This window comes from Micropterus salmoides, unplaced genomic scaffold (assembly GCF_014851395.1).
Source record: "Micropterus salmoides isolate LMB-PRFRI ecotype aquatic unplaced genomic scaffold, ASM1485139v1 Ms_hic_scaffold_14, whole genome shotgun sequence".
In the NCBI taxonomy this organism is placed as follows: domain Eukaryota; kingdom Metazoa; phylum Chordata; class Actinopteri; order Centrarchiformes; family Centrarchidae; genus Micropterus; species Micropterus salmoides.
The window spans coordinates 31,114,544-31,135,839 of NW_024040485.1; the positions used below are offsets into that span (position 1 = coordinate 31,114,544).

The 21,296-nt window shown below is 43.8% G+C and overlaps 1 pseudogene; it reads left to right on the forward strand.

The window, feature by feature from the left end:
- Window positions 1–278: 278 nt before the first annotated feature.
- On the forward strand, window positions 279–19,729 carry LOC119902687 (annotated as a pseudogene).
- Window positions 19,730–21,296: the final 1,567 nt, after the last annotated feature.

Sequence of the window (21,296 nt, forward strand, 5' to 3'; positions counted from 1 at the left end):
AAATTAAAACATATGATATTGTTTGTAAGATTCAATAAGTGCTTTCTAACTGTTTTGACTGGTGACCTTTCACAAACAGCAGTGTCTGGTCTGGTTATTTGTGGACACAGTCTCAGAATAGGAAATGATCATGTGAGTAACTGTTGCTGTCATGACTCAGATGTATTTCAGCAGCAGCTGCTTTCAAAGTAATCTGCTCAGATGTTATTGCTGCGGTGAAGTTTTGTACACTGAGAGGTGGAGCAACACTGAAAGAGGAGAGCTTCAATGTCACACGTCCTCATTGAAAGTGAAACGTAGGCTATGTCTTAGAGACTGCAGAGCTGCAGGCGTGACCAATATCTGTTTGTCTCTGAAGAAAAGCTCCTCTGAATCATCAGGTTTTCTTCAACAAAACATTAGAATCTCTATCAGACACTGGTGAGTACACATCCTGCACATGTAACCCTCTGTGTCTGTCTGTAGACTGAGTGTGTCCCTTTTGTGTCTATGGCGTGGAAGGATGGCACGGCCACACAGGACTTGCTCTCACTCTGGTTCTCCTTTTATTCTGGTATAAAAATCAACAGCACACAATCATTAACTGTGTGTTATGCAACTGTAACCATCAGATCTCTAGCTTGGAAGTGTTTCCTTTCGCTCACAAAAGACTAATATAAAATACATTTTCACAGTATTATAGTCTTTTTCTGTCCATACTAGTATAAACCAAACACAGGATCGTATAGTGGTAGTATTATGTATGATTTCTAAAGAGTATCTAAACAATGAGAGCAATTTTCTTCTATACCCACAATAAAAATCCTCAAACATTCTAAACAAACATTTTGACCATAGACAATTAACAGAACATCTCATATTTTATACAGTGCAACATGTTACTGTCATATTACAAAAACCTCGCATCGACATCTTAAGAATGAAAAAAATAATTTTACTACTACACTTGACCACGTCAACAAAAGTTTTCATTTCACACAACCCACACTAAATTCTAATATTGGAATTGCAAGATTTTCATGCAATGACAATATGTGAATCCTACATTTAACAAAGCCTACCTGGTATAAAAATCAACAGCACACAATCAGTAACTGTGTGTTATGCAACTGCAACCATCAGATCTGTATAAAAAGGAACAGAACAATAATCATCCAAAATAACTACTAAAACATCACGGTCGGGAGCTAGCAAGCAGGTGATTAGATAACCAGCTAACGTTAGCTAGACCTACGACTGAAAGTACTATTTCTGCATGTACATGTCAGTTACTTTTATATTACATGCTAGTAGTGCTTACAGTCAAAATACATGTTACTGATAGTCATGAAACCAATTTTAAAACATTAAACATGGAAATATTGATCACATCGTTGCTCACGTGCATCTACCTCTAGCTTGGAAGTGTTTCCTTTGCTAGAGGCACGTATGATACGTGAGAAAGAACCCCGTGTATGCAGTTGCACTATTAACCCACCAGGTGGCTCCAAAACTACATCATGTAACACAAGCGATTATTTTTAACTCTGTTAGACCCACCCCAACAGAATTTCGCCAAAAATCCTAGATATGCGAAACATTACAGTCACCATAAAACATAAAAAAAAAACTTAACCTGATGTGGTCCAACTCAATGAGTATCACCAAAAGGATGAAGCGGAAAGAGAATGGCGCCTAACTCTCTACCAGCTTCTGGAAGTAGGATGCAGTCTACACCCCACACAAACCACGACCCATACGTTAAAAAAAAGGCCCTACGCCTGGACTCAGACTCGTTCATGGTGATGCAATGACATATGAAAACCTGACCCACACTTGAGAACCATTAATTCACTGGAATACCTGAAAAACTGACTTAGAAACTTTGTCAATGAACTGACTGGCATCACCAACAACACCTTGGGTGGACATCACATGAAGCAGACGGTTAACTGGCCTCACCATGCATCCAACACGAGTTCTAACTCTGTGTACAGTGCTTGAATCAGGATGAATAGAGGGTGGCCTGGCACTGTGTGCATTGTCTGAGCATACAGATGGTGCAGCGTGTGTGTGTGTACTCAGGGTGTCAGCAGAAGAGGCATATGTGCAGCTGTGTCTAGGGCTGATCCCTGTCCGTGAGTGCAAAGTGCCCCCAAACTCGGGCTCGTCGTCCACACTCAGGGTATCACCAGGCAAACCATCCCCCGCATGGCCATCCGTACATGCATTCGACAGATTGCCGACACACTCCTGAGTTCTGCTCTGAACATCCTCTTCTTCCACAACAGCCTTCAAGCCATCTGTGTCAGTGACATCGTCCGACCCCTTCTCACTGGAGGACACAGTGGTGCTATCTGGGGAGCAGTCCACATCCACAGGCAAGAAGTTAACAAGCATCAGCAGGTTGCGATGGACAACTCTCTCTTGGCCAGTCATAGGATTCCTGATACGATGTGTGAGTTGAGGCATTCACAATCACAACAGTGTATACCGTGGACTCCCATCGGTCTGCTGTCTTCCGTTTCCCACTGTCACGTCTGTTCGAGACCAGAACACCTGCAGCACGTCAACAGACTTGTTAGAATCTTCCGCAGTCCAGAAATCAATGCACACGATCTCTAGAGGTGCAGAGGTCTTTATACTCTCAAGAGGTGCCCTCCCCTCTGGATCTGCAGGCTTGCTGATGACACACCTTGGACATTGGCGGACATAGTCTTTGACATCTCGGTCTATGAGAGGCCAGAAGAACCTCTGACGGGCCAGATTCAAACTCCTAAACTGCCCCTGATGACCCGTACTACCATGAATGCCTCTGAGAACCTCAGATTTGAGTGAGTCAGGGACCGCAAACTGGTATCTCTTCCTCCTAGAGACCTGATCCTGGGACACTCTGTAGAGGATGCCATTACACGTTGTCATTTTCTCCCAGTGTTTGAGGTATCTGATGACCATGACATGTTCCTTTGTTTTTTCTCTCCTGGATGGGTGCCGGCCACGTTCCACAAAATACAACACTTGTGAGAGGACAGGGTCACTCAACTGTCCTTCATGCAACTCTCTCTCAGAGAACACAGGTAGGGGATCTTCATCAGGAGGGGTAAGCTGTTTGAAGCTGATGGAGAACTTCCACAGCGCGCATCCTGGCACCTGACTCCCAGGGATGTACTTGATATCGAATACATAGGATGCCAACTTCGCCACCCATCGCTGCTCGCAGGCATCCAGCCGGGGCTTTGTCATGATGTGTGTGAGGGGGTTATTATCTGTCCACACGGTGAAGACATGACCCTTAAGCCAGTGGCTAAACTTGTCACACACGGACCACTTTAAGGCGAGGAATTCGAGGCGATGAGCAGGGTACTTCCTCTGAGCTCTTGAGAGGGATTTACTGGCGAAAGCCACTGGTCGGGCCACACAGTCACCCTCCTGAACCTGCGAAAGGACAGCTCCCAGGCCATCCAATGAGGCATCGGTGGACAACACAAAGAGATGGTTGAAGTCTGGGTGGGCCAAAACCACTGAGGTTACCAAGGCTTTCTGCAGTTCCTCAAAAGCCTGGTGATGTTCGGGAGTCCAGTCAGCCGATGTCAACTTCCGCAACTGAACAGCACCTTGAACGCGTCGCCGTCCCTTGCGTCTCTGCTTCTGGCCAGCCAGGAGGTCAAAGAGAGGCCTTGCTATGCTGGACTAATTAGGCACAAATTGCTGGTAATAGTTCACCATACCCAGAAATGATCTGACACAAGACTAGGATGGTGTGACTCCATCAGGCTCCATTAGATCTGCAGTGGTCATCTTGCTGACAACCTCGACTTTGGCAGGGTCGGTGAACACACCAGACTCATCAACAACGTGCCAAAGAAATATTACAGACTTCCTTAGCAGCCAACACTTCCTCGGTGCCAATTTCAGGTTGTGCAGACGAAGACGACTGAAAACCAGCTCCAGTCTTTCCAGAGCTAGTTCCTCTGATGGCGCGAAGACCAGCAAGTCGTCAAGGTAACACAACAAGCTGAGAAAGTTCTGGTCACCAAATGTGGAGGTCATCATTCTCATGAAGCTGGCTGGGCTATTGCACAGGCCCTGAGGGAGACGGTTGTACTCGTACAGACCCATGGGTGTCATGAATGCAGAGTACTTGCGGTCCTCTTCATGCAGCGGCATGTTATAAAAGCCAGACGTCAGATCCATTGTGCTAAAAAATGCATTTCCACCCAGGGCAGCCAAGCAGTCAGCTTGGTAAGGCAGGGGATGAGCATCCTTCAGTGTTCGTCTGTTAAGCCAGCGAAAGTCTGTGCACACCCGTAAGTCACCATTTTTTTTCCATACAAGCACGGGAGGCGAGGCAAACTCACTGGTGGACTTTCTGATTATTTCTTTCTCTTCCATCTCATTAAGAAGCTCTGTTACACACAGACTGCATTCACAGCAGTCACAGCTAATATTTCAACACACTCTCACTCCCAAATTGTCGCTTATGGACTCCTGATCAAGACCCCTTCATGAAGTCTACGACGTCATGTTACCAAGAATAAATATACAAGACTTTTAAAATAAAACAGGCAGCTAATGCTGTGAAACTGTCGCTGTTTGGTTAGGTTTAGGAACAGATCCTGGTTTCGGTTAAAATAAGAAGCCTTAGTTAAAAAGAATCAATGTTGACTTTTTGTTTCACACAGAAACTAACACCAGACTGTAAAAGTCCTGTGCGCCTCATCCACCTCATTATTCAGGCTCTGCTGTTATCTATACTAGGCCTGTTTATAGTGTTCAGCTATGACAGGAAAGGACTTCCCAGCTTTTAAAATTGGCAGTGATCTTTATCAACCATCCTTATGTCACAACTTGGGAGTGAGAAGAATATTTGTAGAAACAACTTGTGAACTTTGGAACTAAAGAACAGAGACAAGCTTCAGCTAATTTACCTGCTCTGATTTAGTAACTAAGTTTGTGACACCAGGTAGGGGAGACCGCGGATTATTGTAACAGGGTCCGTTGAAAAGTGTCCGATTTCTTTAATCAGGAATAAACTACAAATCACCTGATTCACTCTGCACATGCTCAGTTTAGTCCTTATTCCACATGTTGACACATGACACAGCACCATGTGGCAGCACAGCCCATGTTGGAATGAAAAAACAATTTTGAGGTGATAAATTTTTATTTCTTTTTGTTATAGCAGTTAAACTAATCAAACTTAAATCGTGTTTATTTTGGTCTATGTAGATATGTTTCATGCAAGTTGTTGGTTTTAGCTGGATGGTAAGCTAGTTCATGTCTAGTCTGGGTCAGCTGTAACATCAATGAAAATGTAGTTGTATTTATTTGTGTTCAGTCTGACACACAGTAATGTTTAATTGTTTTATTATTGTGTTCAAATGTTAGTGTAAGACCTGAAGGCTTCTCTGGGGGCCCATAAGGCCTGAACTCCAGGAGGGCCACATGTCTGTCACCACTGTGGCAGTGCAAGCCAAACAAACACTACACTAATATTAGTAGTTGCTGGACATTCTTTTACATTTTATTATTATGTTTAATACTACGTATTTCACTACTGGTGTTTGAAGCAGTGTGCAGTAGCAGGTACAGGTTTGATCCCTGACAGCAGCAGCACAGAGCAGACAGATGAAGAGTTCCTGCTGAGGTTCCGGCTTTTTCACATTCCTCTAGAAACTGTTTTACCGACATGCAGCTCAGCACAGCAGCTCATCTCACATCCAACATGCACTGATGCAACCAGAACACTTCAGACTCACTGAGGATCAATCGTCGGCATTGCGTTGTCAATTGGCATTTGGATGGTCGTTTTTATTCATTTATTTATTTATTTTTGGGCATCTGTTGGTCAGGTCGGGGTCTTCCGCATCACGGTGCATCTGGGAGTCACATTTTTATTTATTTATCCCACCCCTATTGGCTACTGGGGTTCTTGCCTGTCTGTAGCTGGGCTATTGCACAGGCCCTGAGGGAGACGGTTGTACTCGTACAGACCCATGGGTGTCATGAATGCAGAGTACTTGCGGTCCTCTTCATGCAGCGGCATGTTATAAAAGCCAGACGTCAGATCCATTGTGCTAAAAAATGCATTTCCACCCAGGGCAGCCAAGCAGTCAGCTTGGTAAGGCAGGGGATGAGCATCCTTCAGTGTTCGTCTGTTAAGCCAGCGAAAGTCTGTGCACACCCGTAAGTCACCATTTTTTTCCATACAAGCACGGGAGGCGAGGCAAACTCACTGGTGGACTTTCTGATTATTTCTTTCTCTTCCATCTCATTAAGAAGCTCTGTTACACACAGACTGCATTCACAGCAGTCACAGCTAATATTTCAACACACTCTCACTCCCAAATTGTCGCTTATGGACTCCTGATCAAGACCCCTTCATGAAGTCTACGACGTCATGTTACCAAGAATAAATATACAAGACTTTTAAAATAAAACAGGCAGCTAATGCTGTGAAACTGTCGCTGTTTGGTTAGGTTTAGGAACAGATCCTGGTTTCGGTTAAAATAAGAAGCCTTAGTTAAAAAGAATCAATGTTGACTTTTTGTTTCACACAGAAACTAACACCAGACTGTAAAAGTCCTGTGCGCCTCATCCACCTCATTATTCAGGCTCTGCTGTTATCTATACTAGGCCTGTTTATAGTGTTCAGCTATGACAGGAAAGGACTTCCCAGCTTTTAAAATTGGCAGTGATCTTTATCAACCATCCTTATGTCACAACTTGGGAGTGAGAAGAATATTTGTAGAAACAACTTGTGAACTTTGGAACTAAAGAACAGAGACAAGCTTCAGCTAATTTACCTGCTCTGATTTAGTAACTAAGTTTGTGACACCAGGTAGGGGAGACCGCGGATTATTGTAACAGGGTCCGTTGAAAAGTGTCCGATTTCTTTAATCAGGAATAAACTACAAATCACCTGATTCACTCTGCACATGCTCAGTTTAGTCCTTATTCCACATGTTGACACATGACACAGCACCATGTGGCAGCACAGCCCATGTTGGAATGAAAAAACAATTTTGAGGTGATAAATTTTTTATTTCTTTTTGTTATAGCAGTTAAACTAATCAAACTTAAATCGTGTTTATTTTGGTCTATGTAGATATGTTTCATGCAAGTTGTTGGTTTTAGCTGGATGGTAAGCTAGTTCATGTCTAGTCTGGGTCAGCTGTAACATCAATGAAAATGTAGTTGTATTTATTTGTGTTCAGTCTGACACACAGTAATGTTTAATTGTTTTATTATTGTGTTCAAATGTTAGTGTAAGACCTGAAGGCTTCTCTGGGGGCCCATAAGGCCTGAACTCCAGGAGGGCCACATGTCTGTCACCACTGTGGCAGTGCAAGCCAAACAAACACTACACTAATATTAGTAGTTGCTGGACATTCTTTTACATTTTATTATTATGTTTAATACTACGTATTTCACTACTGGTGTTTGAAGCAGTGTGCAGTAGCAGGTACAGGTTTGATCCCTGACAGCAGCAGCACAGAGCAGACAGATGAAGAGTTCCTGCTGAGGTTCCGGCTTTTTCACATTCCTCTAGAAACTGTTTTTACCGACATGCAGCTCAGCACAGCAGCTCATCTCACATCCAACATGCACTGATGCAACCAGAACACTTCAGACTCACTGAGGATCAATCGTCGGCATTGCGTTGTCAATTGGCATTTGGATGGTCGTTTTTATTCATTTATTTATTTATTTTTGGGCATCTGTTGGTCAGGTCGGGGTCTTCCGCATCACGGTGCATCTGGGAGTCACATTTTTATTTATTTATCCCACCCCTATTGGCTACTGGGGTTCTTGCCTGTCTGTTGCTGGGGTAGGTGTGGCACAGTTGTGGCGTCCCACTCTCACTAACGTCTCGGGTTACGTATGTAACCCTTGTTCCCCAAGAAGGGGAACGAGACACTGCGTCGGTGACGACACTATGGGAACGCCTCTGGGCGTGGCAAGGCTGAATCATGAATGAAACTACTCCAATGGACGGTGAAAGGCTAGCAGAGAAACGGTCCTGGAGGAACACCAGTACCATAATCACCGGGCAGGTAACTGGGTCCACCACCCGTTCTCCACACCAGGTGGCAAACACATTCCACTCACACCAGGTGGCAAACACACTCCACTAGAGCACATGTCGCCCGACATGTCTTTGTGGGAAGCACCGGCGTCTTGAGAGATGACGCTAGGGTAGCTGCGCTACTGCCAGGTTCCAAGTGGGAACCCTGGAACGAGTCACGGGTCTCATCCTCCGGGCTCCACGGAGGAAGAGCATGACCAGTGGAAGCCTCCCCAGAGGCCCATCCCGCAGAGGGGCGTGGAACGCTGCAATGGCAGCCACATACACCTTAAGCGTGGACGGGGAAAGGCCAGCAGAGAAACGGTCCTGGAGGAACTCCAGTACCATAATCACCGGGAAGGTAACCAGGTCCACCGCCCATTATCCACACTAGGTGGCAAACACATTCCACGAAAAGCATACTGACACAGCCTCGGCCACGTCTGCAACAGGGCATCCAGCCCGAGCGGGGCTGGGGGCAAGAGGGAGAACCACAGTGGACAGTCTCTTAAGACGCAAACTGGTACACGTCTATAGGGCCTTACCTTTTGCACAATAACTCCACAGGGTGGAGTCTCCATTCCCCGGGCCTCAGCCCCTGTCTCGACAGCAGGTCTGCTCCCTGATTCTGGGTCCCAGGGATATACATCACTCTGAGAGACAGCAGTCTCTGCTGGGACCACAGAAGGATCTAATGAGCCAGTTTGCATAACGGGCGTGAGCGCAGATCCCCCTGGTGATTCAAATAGGCCTGCCAGGAGCCTCTCGCAAAGTCCATGACCGAGCCCCACCCCGTGAGTGAGGCATCTGCCACAATAATTGTCTGGCGACATGACGCTCCCAACACGGGACCCTGGGACAGGAACCAAGGTTTCCTCCATACTGACAGGGAATGAAGGCACCTCGTAACCCGTCTCAGACAGAACAGATTTCCCCTCGGGGAGAATCCCTTGGATTTTAGCCACCACTGCAGGGCTCTCATGTGCCATGAGACCCAACACCCTCTGAGAGTGTTTCACAGTGATGGTGCGGCCTAGCTTCACTTTGGTCACTGGACAAAATGGACTTGACGCGTGCAGGAGACAGGTGGGCCCGCATCGTCGTTGATTCCCACACCACCCCTAGGAACCGTAGTCCGTTGAGCAGGCACGGCAAAAGGGTTAATGATCCTCTCAAAAACAAAAGGTCCCACAAAATGAGGGGCTTGCGGGAAAACTTGCGGGACTCAACTTGCAAGGGCAAATCCTTAGAAGACAGCCACACCTCCTGACCCACTCGATAAGTTGGAGCCGGGACCCGACGCAGACCCTCCCACGGTTCCGGGAAGTGGTACAAACCATGGCTGCCCTGGCTGATCTCCACACTCTCCTGCATCAGCGCATGTTTGCCTGAACGAACAGGACTGCTACCTCGAACTCCTGACTGGGGAACAGAGGCAGTTGAAACCCACAAATGGAGACATACCTGTGGCAGAACTGACGTCATAATTGTAAGTGTACTCCACCCACGGCAGCTGTGTGCACCATGATGTGGGAAGTTCAGTGGACACGCAGCGCTGCTCCACTGTGACAAAAAGAACTCCATCTGACAATCTTATTCTCAACCCAGTCTATCTGAGGACTGTGACGCTTCAACCAGGTGAGACCTAAGACCACCGGAGAGAGGGGAGATAGAATAACAAACACACAGTCTAATGCATTCACAATGATTCCCCGACACAATGAGCTCTATGGGGGCAGTAGAGTGGGTGAGCTGTGCTAGCAACCTCCCATTCAGTACATTAACCTCCCTAAACCCCGATAGAGCCTCTAACTCCAAACCCAAGCTTGCAGCCACAGAGGAATCTAAGAAACTCTCATCAGCCCCAATCAATAAGGCCCTGAAGTTCAAGCTCTTTTTGGTGAGCTGGGGTCTTTTAATAGAGACGGACAAGCGCTGATCCAGTGTCCCGGCCTGCTACAATAGAGACAACTACTCGTTCTCAAACGTCTCTGCCGCTCGGAAGCAGACAATCTAGTACCTCCGAGCAGCATGGGCTCCTCCGAATCACGGGGAGGTGAACGTACTGTGGGAGCACTAAAAACCTCAGCTAAGGGGACCTTAGATGGTGCAGGGAAGACATTGGTGCAACTAGCAGGACGGCTAGCCTGTGTCTAATCTGTTTGATTATCACCTTCAGTTATTGCCACCGGCATTTAGTCCCGTCAGGTCCAGCTGAATAAACAGGCCTGTAGCTATTTAATATGAATAACAGGCTGGAGGAGAATCCCAGCACTTTATCATTCATTAAGGAAATTCCAGTCTGGTAAATGATGAATGAGCAACAATGTATAAAATGTAATGTTAACGTATCGATCCTCCACTCCTGCGTTTTAGAGCCAATCATGGTCCGTGTTCGCACTCATTCATATTTTTAGCTCCACCTGATTTAAAATGGAGGCTCTGCCTTTATTTACCCATTGCCATGGCGAATTGTAGTATCGGACCTCCATTGATGATGGCTTTTTTTCCCAGCAGGCTCAACATACTCAGAGTTGAATGAACTAATACCTGTTCTGAAACCGGAAACTCTGAGTTTGACATCTCAGAGTTCGTCAACCCAGACTTCAGGTTTACACTCAGTTTGTTGAACCTGCTTTCTGAAAGGGGCCCTGTTCTTAGTTCAGTCTGTTTTCCCCGTTACGTTTGTAGTCTATCTGTATGATTAGTTTTTAGTCTGTTTTGTGTTCCAGTATGTTTCCTCTCTTGTGTCAGTTGCCTGTGCCTTGTGTTCAGTCTGTGCCGGCCTAAGTTCTTGTCTTATTCTGTTTTTATCTGGTGTTTGTTTCATGCTCACTTTCTGTCTGCCTGTCGAGTGTTGTCTGTTCCCCCAGTGATCCCTTTGCCTACCTGTCTCTCTGTTTTACCCTGCTGTCTCTCTGCCTGCCTGTCTCGTTAGACCTGGTGTATAAATGGTTGGTGTTTCTATTCAGTTCCCGTCCGGTCATTGTCATAGATGTGTGTTCTGCCTGATTCAGAGATTCCTGTTACCCGTCGTGTTGGACTTGGCCAGTCATCACTATTTGTAAGCTTTGTTCTTTTGTTAGATTAAAACCCTGGAACTGTATCTCTGCTCTCAGTGTCTTGCATTTGGGCCCTCTCCTGCTATGCGCTCATCAATCCTGACAGGAGATGCAGCCCACATAGATATTCACGACAGGATGCGAGTCTGTCATGTAAAGTTCTTTAGTGCGCTCGCATAATTTCAGCCTGAAACCTGCAGAATATAACTGAATCTACCAAAATGTATCAAAGCTTGAACTTTGGTTTGGACCTTGGTGCAGAATTTCACATGTGAAAGGGCCCTTAGTTACAATTGAATTCATCTTTCTTTAGAAAGATGAGATAAAGGATTAGCAACACATGTAGTCACAGCCATTCTTTATGGGGCACAAGCCTTCTTTGTCTTTGACAGTGAGGCGTCTGAAGAGGAAGATCATCAAGACATTGAGGGGAACTTGAAGGTGATGATCAAGAAGATTCCCAGCTTTGCTATAGATGGTGATGGTTCGCTGAAAATGGAATACAAGGACCGAGCAAATGCTGAGAAATCCTCCTGCAGATTCTTTCAGGATGCAGTAGCCTGCCAAAAGTTATTCGGCTAACCCACTGATCCTGAGAGAGGAAAATAATATTGAGGCAACATTAAGATATCAGAACTTAAAGACCTATATAAAAAAAAATTATAAACTAAAACCTGCAGTTTTATTGGCCACTTGTATTCAGCAGAAACAAGTAGTGAACATTAACATGTCAGCACTACGTTTATGATCAAACAGCAGCATGATGCTTCATGAGAGAAATATCTGGCTCTTTAGCTTCTAAACGCTCAGCTATGTTCACCAGCTTGACTCTAACTGTCTGTTTTTTGCTACTGAGCAGTCGTGTACGGTGTCTTTATTACAGCTATATTTTCAGGAACGGTGGGTACGCAAAGAAGTAGTGAGCCCAAACGCAAGACACAGAGCTGAGATGGAGTTCAGGGATCTCTAATACAAAGCACAAAAACCAGCATGAACAAAACTCATAGATACAGGAACTGGTAACATCCAAAAGGCCGGAAAAGGTAGTAACTGAACAGCCGACAGAACAGACATGCGACAATGACCAGACAGGGAATGAACAGAAACGCCAAACATTTATACACCGGGACTAACGAGCAGGGTGGGAGCAACTCAGGTGACTGGGATCAAGGTTAACGAGGCAGAGAGACAGAAGGGGAAAACAGAGAGACTGGATGGCAGGCAGATACTGGAGGTGAGAAGACACAACACAAGTACTGAACACTAAACATTTCGAAGTAACAGATCAGAATAACAAAAATAACAAACTAATCCAGACACCATCAGACATATCACCACTAAACCAACACCAAAAAGGAACACAGACTGAAGCTAAGTAAAACACTGAACTGGGAACTAAGACACCAAGAAGACAGACATGAGTGACAGACAGAGTGAGACCCAAAACACAACAGACTATATAACAGATACTGGACACAGGACAACAGACGGGATCGAACCCAAGACTCAACAACTCTGTGACATAAACGCTGGACTGGGAACAAAGACATGGAACCAAAACACAAATTAAATAACAGATACGGAAGGGACTATAAATAACAGGACTGACAGAGAACTAAATGAACAAAGCAGACAGACAGTGTGACATATATATGTATATTTGTATGAAAGTGTCCTATAAATTAATGTAAAATTAAAAGAGTGAAAACATCAAATTAAAGTATAAACATGAGGGTGGCTGGGCATTACCAAATATTTTAAACATCACACAGACAAATAACAGGTTGGACAGCAGAAGAGTCAGAGAAGTGAACTATCAAGCTGTTGTCCATTTTGTCCAGTTCAGACTGAGCGATGGACTCTGAAGCCAGCGGGACGATGGAGGTGGCGGCGCTCGGCCGGCCTTTCAGCCTCGGGATGTTGTACGACTGCCGCAGTGACTCACTTGTCCCTGGTAAGGATTCACATGTGAAGATACTTAATGCGTCACAACCAACCTTTCAGGATTTAAAGCCACATTCAACAACATTTTCATTTACATTTTACATTTACTCATTTGGCAGACGCTTTTATCCAAAGCGACTTACATTTGAGGAACAACATACAAGCATCAACAGAGCATCAACTACAGATCTACAACTGACAATACATACTAGTAAGAGCTCACAGTACATATCACATCAATGGGGTAGATACCTAGGGAAGGAAGTAAGAGTTAACAAAAAGTGAAATCAAAACAATTTGTGCAATCAATACAAGATCATTGTAGGGGATAGAAGAAGAAGAGCACAGGAAGTGCATGTTAGAGGTTAGGAGTTAGAGGTGTTATAAGAGGAAGTGTTCTCGGAAGAGATGAGTTTTCAAGAGCTTCTTGAAGTTAGAGAGGGACGCCCCTGCTCTGATGGCGTGTGGTAGCTCGTTCCACCATCGTGGTGTCACAGATGAGAATAGCCGGGACTGGGATTGCTTTGAGTGAAGGGATGGCAGAGCCAGGCGGCGTTCGTTGGAGGAGCATAGCGGCCGAGAAGGAACGTAAGTTTGTATTATGGAGTTTAGGTAGATGGGTGCAGACCCAGTAGTCACGCTGTATGCAAGCATTAGTGACTTGAATTTGATTCTGGAGGCCACGGGGAGCCAGTGGAGGTCACTGAGTAATGGAGTGACATGAGTCCTTTTGGGCTGATCAAAAACCAGACGCGCTGCTGCATTCTGAACCATTTGTAAGGGTTTCACCGCACAAGCTGGGAGACCTGCTAGGAGGGCATTGCAATAGTCGAGGCGAGAGATAACCACAGACTGTACCAGAAGCTGGGTGGCGTACTGAGTGAGGTAGGGCCTGATTTTCCTTATGTTGTATAGAGAAAAGCGGCACGACCGAGAGACGGCAGCAACATGGTCTGAAAAGGACAGTTGGTCATCAATCATGACACCCAAGTTTCTCACCACCTTGGTTGGAGTGATGGTTGCGGAGTCACTTTGTAGTAATATGTTATGGTGGATAGATTGCTTGGCTGGAATGACCAAGAGTTCAGTCTTAGAGAGGTTTAGTTGAAGGTGGCAAGTGGTAAGAGAAGCTGTGCGAGTGAATGATCGGCCCCAGTGAGGTGGTGTAAATTGAGAAGAGAAGGGGCCCAAGCACTGAGCCTTGGGGCACCCCTGTGGAGAGGCAGTGGGAGGAGGATAATTGTCCTTGCCACAAAACATTGTAGGAACGCCCCGAGAGGTAGGATTCGAACCACAGGAGTGCTTTACTCGAGATGCCCATTGCTGAGAGAGCGGATAGAAGGATCCTGTGGTTGACTGTGTCAAAGGCAGCTGATAGGTCAAGCAAGATAAGAACTGAGGATTGGGCTGCAGCTTTAGCTGACCTTAGGGCTTCTGTTACAGACAGAAGAGCCGTTTCAGTAGAGTGGGCACTCTTAAAACCAGACTGATATGGATCTAGGTTATTCCCCGAGAGGGGGAGAGGAATTCTGAGACCTATTTGAATACTGCCCGTTCAATAGTTTTGGATTAAAAAGGTAGAAGAGACACTGGTCGATAGTTCTCAACTTTAGTTGGGTCAAGTGAGGGCTTTTTGAGCAAGGGTGTAACCCGAGCCCTTTTGAAAGTGGTCGGGAAGGTTCCTGAAGCCAGAGAAGTATTTGTCACATGAGTGTTTGTCGGGACCACAGTAGGAGATATGGCATGGAGGAGATTCGTAGGAATCGGGTCCAGTGGGCATGTAGTTGGACGGCTACTGGTCAAGAGTTCTGATACTTCGCTCTCTGTGAGAGGAGTAAATGAGGAGAGTGAACAACCACTGACCTGGAAGGGCAGGGGAAAAGATGTAGTAGGACTGCTACAATGGTTGAGTTTGAGTGTTTCAAAGAATTGGCTAGTTATAGTCTCCACTTTGCCTGTGAAGAAGGCAGCAAAGGTATCAGCAGACAAGTTTGTGGGTGGTGGAGGTCGTTTGATCACTTTTACTTCTTTTTAATTATCTGAACTCAGCAGATAAATCATGTGTCACTTGTTCTGATAGAGAATACCATCATGTTTTGTTTTAAAGCATGTCAGGAAGAAGCTATTTTAATTTGTGAATTGATGCTTTTCTTAATATAACACAGAGAGGGTTGGTTTGTTACTTTTATTCTTAGAATTTCTCTGATTTTGTGTCTAAAAGCTATGCCTTACTATCATGCAATAAAAGGCAGTTTGACTTCTCCTCTTCTTTTTGGCAGGCATTACGCTGTGGGACCGCAATGACCTGGAAAAAGATAAAGGAGAAAGACCAAAACCGAACACTGACTTTGAGATCGTTGCATCTGAATCAATTGAGGACAAATCTTCAGCTCTAAATGTTGAAGCTTCCCTGAAGGCAAGTTTCTTGAGTGGACTGGTTGAGGTTGATGGATCGGCCAAATACCTGAACGACAGTAAGATTTCCAAAAATCAGGCCAGAGTAACTCTGAAGTACAAGGCTACCACAAAGGTCCAGGAACTGTAAATGGATCACCTTGGAAGAGACAATATGAAGCATTCATATGTCTTTGATAAAGGATTAGCAACACATGTAGTCACAGCCATTCTTTATGGGGCACAAGCCTTCTTTGTCTTTGACCGTGAGGTTTCTGAAGAGGAAGATCATCAAGACATTGAGGGGAACTTGAAAGTTATGATCAAGAAGATCCCCCTGCCTTGCAATAGAGGGTGAAGGTTCCCTGAAACTGGAAGACAAGGACCGAGCAAATGTTGAGAAATTCTCCTGCAGATTCTTTGGAGACTTTTCTCTTGAAAAAAGTCCTGTGTCCTTTCAGGATGCAGTAGAAGTCTACCAAAGCCTGCCAAGATTACTGGGAGCCAATAGAGAAAAGGCTGTACCAATGAAAGTCTGGTTGTTGCCACTGACAAGTTTAGATTCTTCTGCTGCAAAACTGGTCCGTCAGATAAGTTTAGGATTAGTTCAGGAATCACAGAGAGTCCTGGAGGACTTCAGTGAGCTGGAAATGAAGTGCAATGACACAATGAGAACCACCACCGCACAGCAGTTCCCACAGATTGGCAAAAAGATTAAAAGCTTTAAAGAGATGTGCTCTGAGTTCAAGCTGGGATTCCAACAAAACTTGGCAAAGAAACTTCCATCAATCCGAGGAGGAGGAGAAGAGGAGGCTGTGCTCGCAGAGATCCTGAAGAAGAGACATTCTTCTCCTTTCAACAGCAAAGACCTGAACGAGTGGATGGACTGTAAAGAGAGAGAAGTCTACACCTTAATGTCTTTAACCAACATGATGAAAAAAAAACACAATCATCCCGTCTCAAACAGACCTGTACAGGGAAACCCTCAGTGCAGAGCATGCTGTGTGTTTTGTTTTCACCTCCCTGGGAAGTGCTGAACCGTACCTCTCAGCTTTATCAAACTACTTAAAACAAACACCCAAACCAGACAACCCTCAAGATGTAGAGAAGGAACAATGGTTCACCTCAAAAGAAATAACAGATGCAATGAGGAATAAAGCAAAGCTCTTCAGTGACTTTGCAGAGGCCAACAAGGAGAACAAGAACATAAAGTTCCTGACAGTGGGATTAACAAATGAGACACAGAAAGGTTCAAGCATCTACCTTCATGAAGGCGGCTTTTCTGTCAATGAGAACTTTGAGCCGCCTTCAAAGCCTGAAACAGTAACAGCAAGTGACATAAAGCACAACAGTGTGACACTGAAGATTTCTGCGCCCAGATTTGGAGCAGAGAACATCACCTCCTACTCTGTAGAGTACTGTGTCAGAGGAGAGGATGGATGGCAACAAGAGACAGCATCAAAAGCTGGAGAAGTCACAGTGAGCCATCTGAGTCCTAACACAGAGTATATGTTCAGATGCAGAGCAGTGACCTCAGCAGGTGTTGGGCCGGCCAATGAAGCCAGTGGTTCCATTAAAACCTTACCTACTACTAAAACCTGCTCAAGTCTTTCTGATTCTGTTAAAGAAAAAAGCACATTGTTAGAACCCCAGACCGGTCCTGTCCCTGTTTATAAAATCCCCCTGAAAGATGAACGAATCAGTGTCCCTGGCTGCAGGATTTTCAGTTTTGGGAAAGAGTCCACTAAACCTAATCGCACCATCATGCTTCTGGGAGCAACTGGAGCTGGGAAGTCAACTCTCATCAATGGGATGATCAATTACATTCTAGGTGTCGAATGGGAGGATTCATATCGGTTTAAGTTAATTGATGAGGGTCAGTCGACGTCACAGGCTGAAAGCCAGACTTCTGAAGTCACTGTGTACAAAATCAACCACCAGGAGGGTTTTAAAACAGAATACTCTCTGACCATTGTTGACACTCCAGAGTTTGGAGATACAAGAGGCATAATAAGAGATGAGAGCATCACAGAACAGCTGTGTAATCTCTTCTCTGCTGAGCTTGGTGTCAGTGAAATTGACGCTGTGTGTTTTGTAGCTCAGGCTTCTTTAGCTCAACTCACACCAACACAGAAATATGTGTTTGACTCCATACTCTCAATCTTTGGCAAAGATGTGGCAGAAAACATCAGGGTTCTGGTGACATTCGCAGACGGCCAGCGTCCACCAGTTCTAGAGGCAATCAATGCTTCAGGTGTCCCATGTCCTAAAACAAGAGACGGGCTGCCAGTTCACTTCAAATTCAATAACTCAGCTTTGTTTGCAGACAACAAATCATCTGCAGCAGGCAGCATGAGTGGGGATGATGAGGATGAAGATGGAGGCTTTGATCAGATGTTTTGGAACATGGGGACAAAAAGCATGAGGTTCTTTGCTGCTTTGAATCAAATAGAAACCAAAAGCTTGACGATGACAAAGCAGGTCCTCAGAGAAAGACAGCAGCTCAAAAATTTAGTTGAAAACTTGCCGAAGCAGGTCAAAGTTGGGTTAGCCAAGCTTCAGGAGATAAGAGACAAGTGAAAAACTAAAAGAGCACGAGGCAGAGATGAAAAGAAACAAGAACTTTGAGTTTGAAGTCACCGTCATGAAGCCTTTTGAAGTAGATTTTTCTGGTACTGGAAATTACCTCACCAACTGTCAGCAGTGTCATGTCACCTGTCACTATCCCTGTCCATATGCAAATGATGCAGATTTAAGACACTGTGCTGCAATGGGATCAGATGGATACTGTACTGAGTGTCCAGGCAAATGTTTCTGGGATGTACATTATATTCAGAAGTACAAATGGGAGTATAAGGAAGTAAAGAAAAACAAACAGTGAAAAAGCTGAAAGCCTCAGAGGCTAAGAGACCTGTTCAGGCACTGATTGATAAACTGAAGGCTGAATATGATGATGTTCAGGTTGAGGTGGTGAAACTGATAAAGAAGTCTTCTGTGTGTTTAAAAAGACTTAAAGAGATAGAACTGAAGCCAAATCCTCTCTCCACTCCAGAGTACATCGACATGCTGATTGAGGGAGAGAAATCTGAGGCCAAGCCAGGCTGGAAAAACGAGTCCAGTCCCTGATAACCATGAGAGAAAAATCTGAGAGCATGGCTAAAATAGAAAGAGAAGAGACAGTCCTCGAGTCCATAGAATAGTGATCCGAAATCTTTGTGTCAAAACTAAATCAAAACCAAGACCATAACAAGACCTGACCAAATACCCAAACAAAGACAGAGATCCATTCAGACCCAGATACCAAAGAACCAAACAGGACAGAGAGTGATGCACTGAGACAGAGTCTCCATACTGAGACACCGACACTTCAGTTATTCTGACCAACAAGTAGAAATGTGTTCGACATAAAGAGAGAAGCTGCTAACTCGTTTGTACACATTTTGTGCTGGAAGCATTTACTGGACAACTTCCTGCCACCATTAACACCAGTGTCACAGTTTAAACCTGCAGCTTTATTAACTCAGCAAACCTGAACACTGAGAATTAAATAGTATTTAAATTTTATCTATTTTGACAATCTAAATATAACTGTTCATAAAGTGTTTAGATATATAGATTTGCATTGTTCAGTACGGCTTTGTAAACAGGAATATCAGCTTCTTACTCAGTTGTTCTGCTCTTCTATTATTTTCTTTGAGTTTTGAAAAAGGTGGTTAATGTGAATAATGATAATGACTTGTTATGCTGATGTGTATTGATTTACATGTTATTGTTGTGTTGTAATAACCGGTGTAAAATGCTCTGATAGTACATTAAGATAGTTCCCCTTGCTTGCTCACTACTCAAGAATGTCTGTTGTGTAAAAACAGCTGACGCTAATCTCTTTTTTAAACAGTAAGATGAGAGCATTCATTAATGTTCTGACCATGTTTCATAAACTTAATGTGTCCATGGAACGGCCAAAGAGGGGACTGATTTGACCTTTATGCATTCTGATGATCATATCATTTACTTTGTGTACTTATATTCATCTTACTGTCCACTATGTGTACCAGTGTTTCAGCTATAATGAACATCTGTGAGATAGTTTTATCTTCTGCCTATACTATACTGTTCCTGTGAGAACTTGAGTATCAAGGCTGAGAACAGCTTTCTCGTAGACTCCAGTTATCTCCTGCATTAAATCCCTTAGTTATCCAGATGCTGTGGAGTCTGAGTCCTCTGGACCAGCTGACTTTGTTTCACTACTTTTTTCTTACTTTAATAAAACTCACAAAGACAACTGTTTGTTGTAACTTCTTTATTTGCTCTACACAAGGACATAAACGATTCCTACCACAGTTTCAGATAAGAACTGTTTTACATACAGTTTAAATACAACTTTACATGCAGAACATCAGAATTAGAAATACTTTATTGATCCCAGAGGGGAAATTGTTGTGGTACAGATGCTCAGGTTGTCAATAAAGAAAGTAGAAGTAATAATATAAATCTAAAATTATAAAAAGGTTGGAAACATGTACAGTACTGTAATGGAGAAATAGTAGTAATAATGAGTAAAGATAATGTTGAGAGCTTTAGTGAATATAAATCCTTAAACAATTCAGTATTGAGACAGAATAAACCAGAATATTGCACATTAGTGTTTTGAGTGTCCGACTCTCTGAGGGAGGAGCTACAGAGTCTGATGGCCACAGCCAGGAACGACTTCCTGTGGTGCATTTTGCAGGGACGAGTCCTGCACTGAACCTACTCCTGTGTTTGTTAAAACATAAATACATTCAACTAGCGGTTCCCAACCTGGGGGTCGGGCCCACACAAGAGGTCGCAGGATAACGAGAGAGAAGCAGTTAGTTTGAGGATTTTTCACAGAGCTTAATGAGAACAGTATTTAAAATATGTTGTAGATATGCTCTCAAGTTTCTCAACATAAATCTGACGGATGTGAAAAGATTATTAAGGGAGGAAAGAAGAAGAACAACTTCCTACACAAAACCTTTATTCCACTCTCGAGTTTTTAAAAGGAAATACCAACAGTAATGCACCTGAGTGCTTAAACAAATTAACAACTGAACGTCAAAAATAGTTTATAAAAACGACCAAAAAGCCGATCACACAAGCAGATATCACTTTGTTTTAGAGGTCACATGATGAAAAGGTCATGAAGAAGTGGATTTAAACCCCCAAACAGTCTGGAGCAGCTCCAACAGTAAAATGCAGCTCTAACATTGATCAGTATTAATAATCTGTTAATGAAATATATAATAACAAAACAGTGACAAAGGCGGTCCTGCTGCACAGTGAGTCATATTTATGATAAGACTTCTGTGTTTGTACTGAAGTAGCATTTTGAATGCAGCATTAGTGGATGTAGAGTTTTTACATGAAAAATGCAGAATAACTATCAACTAATATTTATAAAATAGAAAACATTGTTATGGATCAAACTCTCAAACTGCTGCTAACTGTAGCTGCCGTTAGCTAGTTAGCTCAGTTTGCCATCCTGTTAGCCGACCCGGACTGGGAGCTCAGAGCCTGTGTTGTTGGATATTTAGGGAATTTGGAATATTAGTTATTATAATTATTTATTTATTTTGTACTTTGTACTATTTGTAAGTATAGGTACAGGACTTTGTATTTGTATTTTTGTTATTTATCATAGAAATTTGTTGATGTTAGACCTATATTGTATTATTTAAAATATTTTTTTAAACCAATTTTTTGAAGATATTATCTTCATATTTATTATTTATATTTAAATTATCTATTTCATTTTGCTATTTTAAGTTTTTCTTGTTTTTACAAATTTTTATTCTTGTTATATTTTTCGCTTTGAATAAGAGTTGCAT